Source organism: Amblyomma americanum, chromosome 1 (assembly GCF_052857255.1).
Source record: "Amblyomma americanum isolate KBUSLIRL-KWMA chromosome 1, ASM5285725v1, whole genome shotgun sequence".
NCBI lineage: Eukaryota > Metazoa > Arthropoda > Arachnida > Ixodida > Ixodidae > Amblyomma > Amblyomma americanum.
The window spans coordinates 123,942,178-123,952,275 of record NC_135497.1 but is presented as its reverse complement, the minus strand read 5'-3'; positions in this window follow the sequence as shown (position 1 = coordinate 123,952,275).

Below are 10,098 nucleotides of genomic sequence, written 5' to 3'. Positions count from 1 at the left end.
TGGGACTGGTGCCTGTGACGCCTCAGCACCACGGTGCACGAACTGCGGCGAAGGCCACCCGTCGGACAATCCGGCCTGCCCCCGTTGGCAGGAAGAACGACGTGTGGCTGCTGCGGTTGCAACCGCTGCGGAACCAGTGTCAAGGAGGGCCATCCGGTCGGACCTCCGGACGGGGCAGAAATTGAATGCCCAGACCGTCAAGACTACAGAGGCTGACCCACCCAGGCCACATCTACAGGCCCTCCAGCCCACGGCCCCCCAACATGGCCCAGGACCTACCCTCCCCGAGGCTGGTACTGTTCCTCTCCTCCTGAGTGACCAGTTGGACCAGCTGACGCGGACCTTGGCGGCCACCCTCCAAGCCCTCACGCAGCTCCTGCCAGCAGCCCACCAACCACCACTGGGCATGGCGCAGGCCCCGCAGAATCAGCCTACCCATCATGGCTAGCACACTGCAAATTGTTCCCAGACCACGGGTCCTCCAGTGGAATTGCCGGGCACTTCGACCCCCTCTATCCGAGCTCCATGACCGCCTCCAGCTGGAGGAGTACGATGTCCTGGCCCTCCAGGAGGTGTACCTGCAGCGGGACAAACTACACCTGCCTGAGTACATCGGCTATGCCAGCAGGTCCTCCTGCCAGCAGTCCTGTCGTGCTGACCCATGCTTGGAGGACAGCCATCCACCCGGACCTTCCCGGGCAGCCATCTTCGTCCGCAGGACTCTGGCCCCGGCGGAGATTTTGGTGAGTGATGCGGTTGTGGCCCCATAGAGTTCGTCTGTGTGAGGGTCAGGCTGGGTCGAGTTGACACGGCTGTGGCAAGTGTATATGTACGCCCCCAGACCCCTTGGGACGCCAAATCCTTGCCGCAGCTGGACAGTCTCATTGGCGGCGACTGTTTGCTCTGCGGGGACTTCAACGCGGCCCACCCGCGGTGGGGATCCCGCAGGGCGGATCGTCGGGGCCGGCACCTAGTTGAGGCCCTTCGCAGTACTGGGCTGCATGTTTTGAACACTGGGGTCCCCACGTTTGTCCGTCGAGGGGGCGTCCGCACATGCATTGATCTATCCATTGGGACGCCCCGATGTGTTTATGGATGGCACCCCTCGGCGAACACCTGGGGTTCGGACCACTACCCTATCACTCTGGCTCCTAAACCGGGCAAGAGAGTGGATTGTCGAAGGTGCAGAGTTGTCCACTGGGACAAGTTCCGGGACCTCCTTCGCAGCTTCTCCCTGCAGGACGACATGCTGGCCCATGGGATTAAATCTTTTTTTCTTGAAGATCATTAACTTTATCCTACTATACCTGAATTGATTTTTTGGATGCCTTTACAATGTTTCCCGTACTCTTTTGTATGTAATGGCTTGAAATATACCCCTTCCTACGTGTAAATATGCATTTGTAGTTTTTGTGTTTGTCTAGAGCCATGCGAATGCGACATATCTTCAATAGCACAATTGTCTCAGTATGTACAAATAGGCCTCACTATTGATACTACGTTGTTTTTTGTTTAATGATAACTTGTTTTATTACGTGTTCTTTTTCATTTCTCATGATCGTTATGATTGCGCTTAGTTTTGAAATGTTGTGTTCTGTCGTCCGCTTAGCTCTGCCTTTGTGGAAGCAATTGTGTATTTTATATTGGGGGGGGCGGGAACCAGTCAAGCTGTCCAGCTTTTTTTCCTCAACCTCCCCCATCATGTTGATGGAAATAAAGGCTATTAGTATTATTACTATTATTATTATGTTGCTAGGTGTGCTCAGGCTGCCACGATCTCCTGCGAGGTCCCCCCTGGTCAGCCCATCCCGGACCTCCACCTCCTCCAGCTGCGGGCAGAACGGCTCCAGTCAGAGCGGAGGGCTCTCCGCACAGATCGACCCGAGCACTGGACTTTGCACAACCCGCTCGACGCGAAGTTCCGCCGGTCTCACAATCGATGCCGCAGAGTCGTGGGGGGGGCATCTGTGCTTCCCTGGTGGCTGCCAGGGGTAGCGCCAGGGCGTGGCGCCTGTTCCGTTCGCGGCTGAACAGCGGGCCCCCTACCTGGCCATCGCAGTGGCAGGGGGACTCACCTACCAGCAGCTGGCTGATAAGCTGGCAGAGGCCCTCCTCCCCCGGGAGCCTCCTCCTGCAGGGCTCTGCCCAAGGTGCAACTGTATCCAGCCAGACTGCAGACATGCGGCGGACATCACGGCCGCCTGCTCCACATCCCTCACGAGGGGGGAACTCTCCTCTGCCCTGCTACACTCCAAGCGCCGCAGTGCCCCTGGACCAGACGGCGTCACTTATCAGATGCTGCGGAACATGGACTACGCCATGCAGACGAGCCTGCTCCAGACGTACAACGAGGTCTGATCCACAGGCTGCCTGCCTGAGGACTGGCGCACAGCCCTGGTGGTCCCGGTCCTCAAGGCGGGCAAGCCACCTGCTGTCATACAGGCCGGTGTCTCTGACCTCGGCCCCGGGGAAGCCCATGGAGTCCATGGCCTTGGAGAGGCTGGAGTGGATCGCTGGGGCCACGGGCTTCCTGCCCGAGCAGCAGTCTGGGTTCCGGAGGCACCGCTGCACTGCTGACGCCATAGCAGATATCGTGTCCAGCCTCGAGAATGCACGTCACTTCCGCCACGTCATCTGCCTCACACTCCTGGATGTGAAAGGGGCATTCGACAATGTCTCCCATGAGGCGATCCTCGAGGCCGTGGACTGCCTTGGCGTCACCGGCAACTTCCGGGGGTACATCCGGGGTTTCTTGCAGGATCGCACGAGCTGTGTTCGGGTTGGAGGCGCTACCAGTGCCCCCCAGGTCCTCACCAGAGGGGTTCCCCAGGGCAGCGTGCTGAGCCCCATGCTCTTAAACTTGGTGATGGCCCAGCTGCCCAGCTGCCTTCCAGATGGCCTAAAACTTCCCGTCCGCATTGCTATCTACGCGGACGACATTGCCCTTTGGTGTCGCGGACCACGGCGCCAGAGGGTTCAGGTCATCAGGAACGTACAGGGGCCCATCACCAGGGTCAGCTCCTACCTGAAACGGGTTGGCCTGCAGCTTTCCCCCATCAAGTCCGAGGCCATGCTGCTCAACATCCGGCCAGGAGCACGCCCGGGGAAGACCTGCTTCAGCGTCGCAGGACGGGAGCTCCCATGGCGGCATTCCTGCCGCTACCTGGGCCTCCTGACTGACCGCCACCTCACCTGGCGTCTAGCTTTCAAGGTATTCTGCCGACAGGCAACCAAGGTCCGTGGTGCCATCCGGAGTCTCCTGGCTGGAGGAAACGGCATCACCCCATAAATGGGGCTCCGGTTCTTCCAGGCCATGGCAGGGGCTCAGTTCCTGTATGCCCTCCCGCTGGTCCAGATGACCATACACCAGCAGCTGACTATCGAGCACTCCCAGAGGGCTGCAGTCCATCTGTGCCTGGGACTTCCCCGTGGCTCCCAGGTCCCGGCCACACTTGTAGAGGCCGGCGTGTGGCCCATGGTGCTGCAGGCCCAGCGGACGGCACTCCGCCATGTTGAGCGCCTGCACCTCGCCCCGGACGGACGTCCCCTCCTGGAGCGCCTCCTCGGCCATCCTCATTCGCGAATGGGGAAGGTTGCCCAGGACCTCGTGCAGCTGGTGGGTGGGCAGCCAGAGCACCTTCCTCCCTCTCCACGGCCGGACCTGGGCCATCTGTTCCGGGTGCTCATGCCACCACGTGGCGCCAAGCCGAAGCGCCTCACCCCTGCAGTTGGCCTCCGGCAGGAAGTAGCAGCGACCCTGGAGGAGGACTTGGCCTCCTGCGCGCAGCTATATACGGACGGGTTGGTCCTCATGGGTGCCTGCCCGTCTACCGCAGCTGCCTGCACGGCACCTTCGTTGTGAGAAAGCCGGCAGGCCAGGCTTCCGTTCGTGGCGAGCTCGACCACAGCAGAGCTGGCGGCCCTCCACCTGGCTGCCGACATCCTGGAGTCCCACCCCGCACTGCAGTCTGCGGCCATTCTGAGCGACTCCAGGGTGGCCCTCCAGCTTCTGCAAGAGCCACGGGGCCGGCTGCCCGTCGTACGCAAGCTGGCCGCCAGACTGAACAGCATCTGTTCCCATGGCTGCCCACGGAAGCCGTACACCCTGCACTACTGCTGTGGTGCCCCTGGATGTTGCCAGAACCATCAGGGAGCGGCAGCTGCTAATGGAGCACCCCGACCGCAGGGTTGCCCAAGGGACATCCCCTCAACGCCTGCCAGACAAGGGGATCAACAGACGGCAGAGGTCCCTCCTCCTCCGGCTCCGCATCGGATGTTCTTGAACCGGGGCAAGGCTCCATCGCAATTGTTTGGCCCTCACTGCAGACTGCTCCCGCTGCGGCCATACGGAGGAGACCACCGATCACATCCTCCTCGATTGCCCCGCCTTTGCCATCCACCAGGCAAAGCTGGCTGCCTGCTACAGGGACCTGAGCCTTCCATCCGACTCGGCCAGTGCCCTCCTCTTCCCCACCGGCCCCAACGCTTCCAAGGCGCTCCGGTCTCTTCTCGCCTTCCTGGAGGAGACGGGCCTGGACGGCTATTGCTAGCCTAAGGCAGCTGACTGATACGACTGCGTCTCCCGCGTCTTTGTACTCCCCTTTTCCTCTTTCCTCTGAAACTCTACCTATACTCCTCTACCTTCTCTCTATCTGCACGCCGGCAGTGGTGGTGGTGCCATAACATCAGTCACAGGCCCGTGCACTTTCCTTTCTTTTTCCCCTTTCAACCACTTACTACTGCCAATACTACTGGTCCCGGCCAGTGGGTGCGGCGGAGCAATAGCGACAGTATCGCTCACGAATCCTTTCCTATTTTTCGTCCAGATGAGAGACGATCGCCTTGCGTACGTCTATCGCAGTAACAATGTTTGCCTTTTGCTTCTTCCATGCCCACGGTCTTTCAGTGATGTGCTTACTATGACTTACCATTGCTTTGGGAACCTGCTGCCTTCTTGCGGTGATGTAGAGATGAATCTGGGACCATCTACTGCGGAGATGCTTTTAACTTTAATTGAGGACGTTCGTAAACTCAAACAAACATTGAAAGACACTAACAGCAAGCTGACCGATACGTGTAATAAGCTGTCTTCAATTGATCACAAGATTGATGAGATTTCGGCCACCGTGACTGATACACATGTAAAGTAGATTAACTTTAGTCAACTGTCGAGAAACTTGCTTTGAAGGTAGATGATTTTGAGAATAGGAGTTGAAGAAACAACCTGATTGTGTATGGCATAAAAGAAGATACAGAAGAAAACCATCAGAGCCTTGAGAAGATCGTTTGTGAAACCATTCTGGCCGACACACTGAAGGTTCCAAATGTGGCTATATAGCGTATTCATAGAATCGGTCGCCCGGCTGGAGACAAGTGCCCTCCTGTCATTTTTAAGCTTGCGGACGGCAGACACAAGGCTAGCATTCTCACGAATTGCAGGAAGCTGAAAGACACAGAATATAGTTTATCGGATGACTTCTCACAGCGGGTACAATCAATCCGGAAAAACCCATGGATTGCTACTGCTGAAAACAGAACCAAGAGAGACAGCCATGCTGTCGTTCGATAAAATAAAAATAAGTGGTAAGCTGTTCCGGTGGGATGAAGCACAAGATAAATTAGTTCCACTTTGTTCAAGATGACAGCCTCAATACAACTACAGAAGGAAAGGTGGTCGTGTAAATCGAAAACAAAGCCGCACTGATGCAGTTAAACAGGAATTTCGTGTTTCGAATATTAATGCTGCAGCATTCTGAATAAAACTGAGGAACTAGAAAGTCTTTTTACGTACGAGCCAGAAGTTGCAGTGCTAACTGATACCTGGCTGCATGATAACATCCCCGATAAAGACGTGATACCTGCTTCGCACGAAATTGTCCGCCACGACCGCAACTCCAGAGGGGACGGCGTAGCCATTGTGATAATAGGAACGGATTATACACTTCTACCACATGACAGTAGTGCAGAAATGGTCTGGCTTCTGCTTCGCACTTCCAAACACAGCATTCTCGTTGGCGCCGTTTACAGGCCACCAAATTCAAATTCAGATTTGAGTACACTTGAGACACTGTATGGTTTTCTGCATGAACACAAAAAGCGATACGCGCATGTCATTTTGTGCGGTGATTTTAACTTGCCAAAGATAAACTGGGAATCGTTGAGCGTCTCGTCTTCATGCCGGCATTCTGATTTGCTACTTGATATTGCTTTTTCATTTAGTTTGAAGCAGGTCGTGGTTGAACCTTCGCGGGTCACTGCGACCACGAGTCTACTTTTGGATCTTGTGTTTGTATCTGATGTTATTGGACGGCTCAGGTTTACGGTATATATTATGCCTGGTATATCCGACCACGATCTAGCGCTCTTCATAACCAAAATGGCACGTCCAATTACACGCAGAACAACGAAACAATTTTATGACTTTAATAACGCCGAGGATGAAAGTATTCTAGATCTTCCTTAACAAGACTACGATAAATTTTCTGCTGCGCACATTGACAGCGACATGAATCCGAATGACTTGTGGATGGATTTTAAAAATACGGTTCCCAGGTGTATACATCGGTACGTCCCGCTGAGGATTAAAAAAAAAATCCACAGCCAGTACTTGGATTACACGTCAAATACTTCATTTAAAGCGCCGTATAAAACGCCTTTCCCACAATATGTCAAAAGTCGGACGCAGTACTCTTGCATCAGTTCTCAGAGACTTCAGAAACAAAATAAAAGTATCAAAGTTTCAATACTTCAATGTTAAACTGCACAAATTTCTGATTAATGACCCGCGAAAACTCTGGGCTCACCTAACAGAAAAAAAAAGACGCAGTAAACAAACTGACAATAAATGGTGTGGACGTCAGCGATAACCAAAAAATAGCTACACCGTTTAATGACTATTTCTCTTCTGTGTTTCTGGTAGGTGATGACCGGACAACTGATTTCAGATCAAGCAATCTTCATGTACCCGATCTTACTATAAGTGAAGCAGGCATTTTCTCCGTTCTTCTTCACCTGAATATAAAGAAATCATCTGGGCCAGATTACATTCCGAATACGTTTCTTTACAGGTACGCGGAATGGTGCGCGAAATACCTCTTTATTATTTTCAATGCTAGTCTGCATAGAGGTGAGGTCGCCAGTGATTGGAAACTGGCTAAAGTTGTCCCAGTCCCGAAATCTGGTAACAGGCTCAGCGTCACAAATTACAGGCCAATAAGCTTGCTGTGCACTGCAGGTAAAGTAATGGAACACTTCATTTCTAAGCACATCACAACGTTCTTGGGGGAAAACAACTTTTTAGCTGAGTCCCAACATGGTTTTCGCCGTGGGTTATCGACTACGACACAGTTATTGCATACTACCAACGATTTCTTCTCAGCTCTTGATGCAGCAGGGAAATTGGTGCCATTTTTCTGGATTTTGAAAAAGCGTTCGACTGAGTACTCCACTGTAAACTTTTACTTAAACTTAAGCACACCTTAGAAAATAAACAAATTCTGCAATGGCTTGATTCATACTTATCCCACCGGCAGCAGTACGTGCAGATCTCTGGTTCAAGTTCGTCGATCACTCCAGTGCTCTCAAGAGTGCCGCAGGGCTCAGTCCTCTGGCCACTTCTTTTTCTTATATATTTAAATGACCCCAAGTTCGATTCCCCTGTGCAAGCTCGTTTTTTGCAGACGACTGTGTAATTTATTACACAATTCTCTCCGAATGCGACCAGCTAATTATAGATAACTATTTAGGTGCTGTTAGTAATTGGTGCAAAAACCGGAAAATGTCGTTAAATGTTAGTAAGTGCAAACAAATGACCATAACCAGGAAAAAAGTTTCGTTGATGCACTCTTACAAAAATTAACAGCGTCTCTCTTGAACGGGTAGATGAATCTAAGTACCTTGGCGTAACGATCAGTTCGAATCTAAGTTGGAGCCCGCACATTAATAACATAACCTCAGTAGCATCTAAAAGACTATGGCTTTTAAAATACCAGCTAAAACATTCTTCCACTAAAACAAAGCTTGTGGCGTATACTTCCCTAGTGCGTCCATTACTCGAATATGCTGACGTAGTATGGGACCCGCATACGAAAATGGATGCCAAATGTATAGAGCGTGTCCAAAAAGAGCACTACGTTTCATTTTCAACGCCTACGGAAGACGGGTATCGATATCTGATCTTCTTAGCCGTTCCGGTTTACCCACCTTGGAATCTCGTCGCAAAATGCATCGCTTAAAACTTATTCGACACCTTCAATAATCACACCAGAATAGACTTTGACAATTATATATGCAGTACAACAGAACACGACAAACTCGGCACAAACGCGATAATATATTTGTAGTGCCCAAATGCGGAACCACTGCATACAAGCTGTCGTTCTTCCCAAGAACGATAGCCGACTGGAATGCGTTACCTCGCGAAGTGGTCACCTTATCTTCAGCCGAAACATTTTTATCTGCAATCAACCCCAGCCGGTCAAGTTAGGGTGTTTGGTTCGGTTCTGGAGTGTTGCCCTTGTCGCGCTTTGTTTTTAATTTTAATGTAGAGTGTTTGTTACTCGTCCATTATTTGAGTTGTTCACAGAAATTTTGCTGCCTGCCTGCAGGCATTTTTCCCCCTTTTGTCGTTGTTGACAAAGCACCGTGCAATTGTATCCCCACGCCTGCCTTGGCCACCAAAAGGTGGCTGGCAGTACTGAATAAATAAAAAAATATCACTCGGATGAGTTGCCGCTTATATGCCTTGTTTGTGGGCGCATGGAAATTGTAAATTGTGGGGTTTAACGTCCCGAAGCGACATATGAGCCGCGAAGGATTCCGTAGTGGAGGGCACCGGATTTTTTTTATAGACAACCGAAGATTCTTTGACGTGCACTGACATCGCACAGCACATTGGCGTTTCTGTATTTTGCCTCCATCGAAATGCGGCCTTCGCGGTCACGATCGAACCCGCGACCTTGGGGTCTGCAGCCGAACGCCACAGCCACTGAGCCACCGCGGTGGGTTGCGGGCGAATATGACAGAAAGACTTATTATAATTATTATTTGCGATTGACAGGGCGTTCAACTTCAGAGCTTTAGTTGCAGTCTTGCACCTCACTGACTCCTTGTTCCGACGTCTGCCATTCTCTACAGCACTTTTACTAGTAGGGTTGCAGCTCGCTTAACCGCGTAGCCTCTGAAGCGCCAGAGGAAAGCGAAAAGTCTGAGACATGATGGAGATGCGGAGCCATGGATTGATCGTTACTTCTTAATGCGTCGTGCCGAATTATCAATATGCCTGCGTATTTGTGGAATTAACGCAACGCCTGCTTATTGTATTATGCATGTGTGATGGTTTCATGAGGCTTTTACGGCGGCACTGCTAACTCTAATGTAAGACTGACGAATTACTTGTGACGATACTCCTTAATTAGATAAGAGCGTACTGCACACCGTTCTAATCCGGACGTTCACATATTCGCATCGTACAGAAAGTTCAAACTGATCTACTAAATTCTTTTGTGGTAAACCATGGTGATGGATTCTTTACTCTGACAGTACGCACCCCTATCTCTGCTGCTTAGTTGCTGCTGAACTCGGCACGTGTCGAACTGAATGCTGCACAAACAACCACTTTGCATTTTTGCGTTGCGATTACAACACGGCCTGAAAATAGACCTACAGTAATAAGGGAGTGATTACTCATTAGCATCCGCCCAAGCGCAGCCATACGGCTACAAAGGAAAGCTACGCAGCTTTCACATAAACTTCGCAGTTAAGAAAAATTCGTCCTGGTCTGGGGTTCGAACCTGGGACCACCACCTCACAGAAGCAGTCAAACTACCGAACTGAGGCAACCGGGACGGCTATAGGCATATGGTAGGACGAGAGAGGATTGGCCAACAACCTGCAGTGTTTTTCCACGTGGAAAAAAAAGTGGATAAAGCGACAGCGCCCTAAAATCTCTGAAGTTCGCAAAGAGTGAACTGCGCAACAGAGCTTTTTCCGAATGCGCCTTGTCGTTTTCATCCGTCAGCTCGTACATTCCCTTGCAGCTGCTGCGCAGAGAATGCAGTGCAGACCACGATCGCTGCCAGTCCCATTTGCATTGCAGAG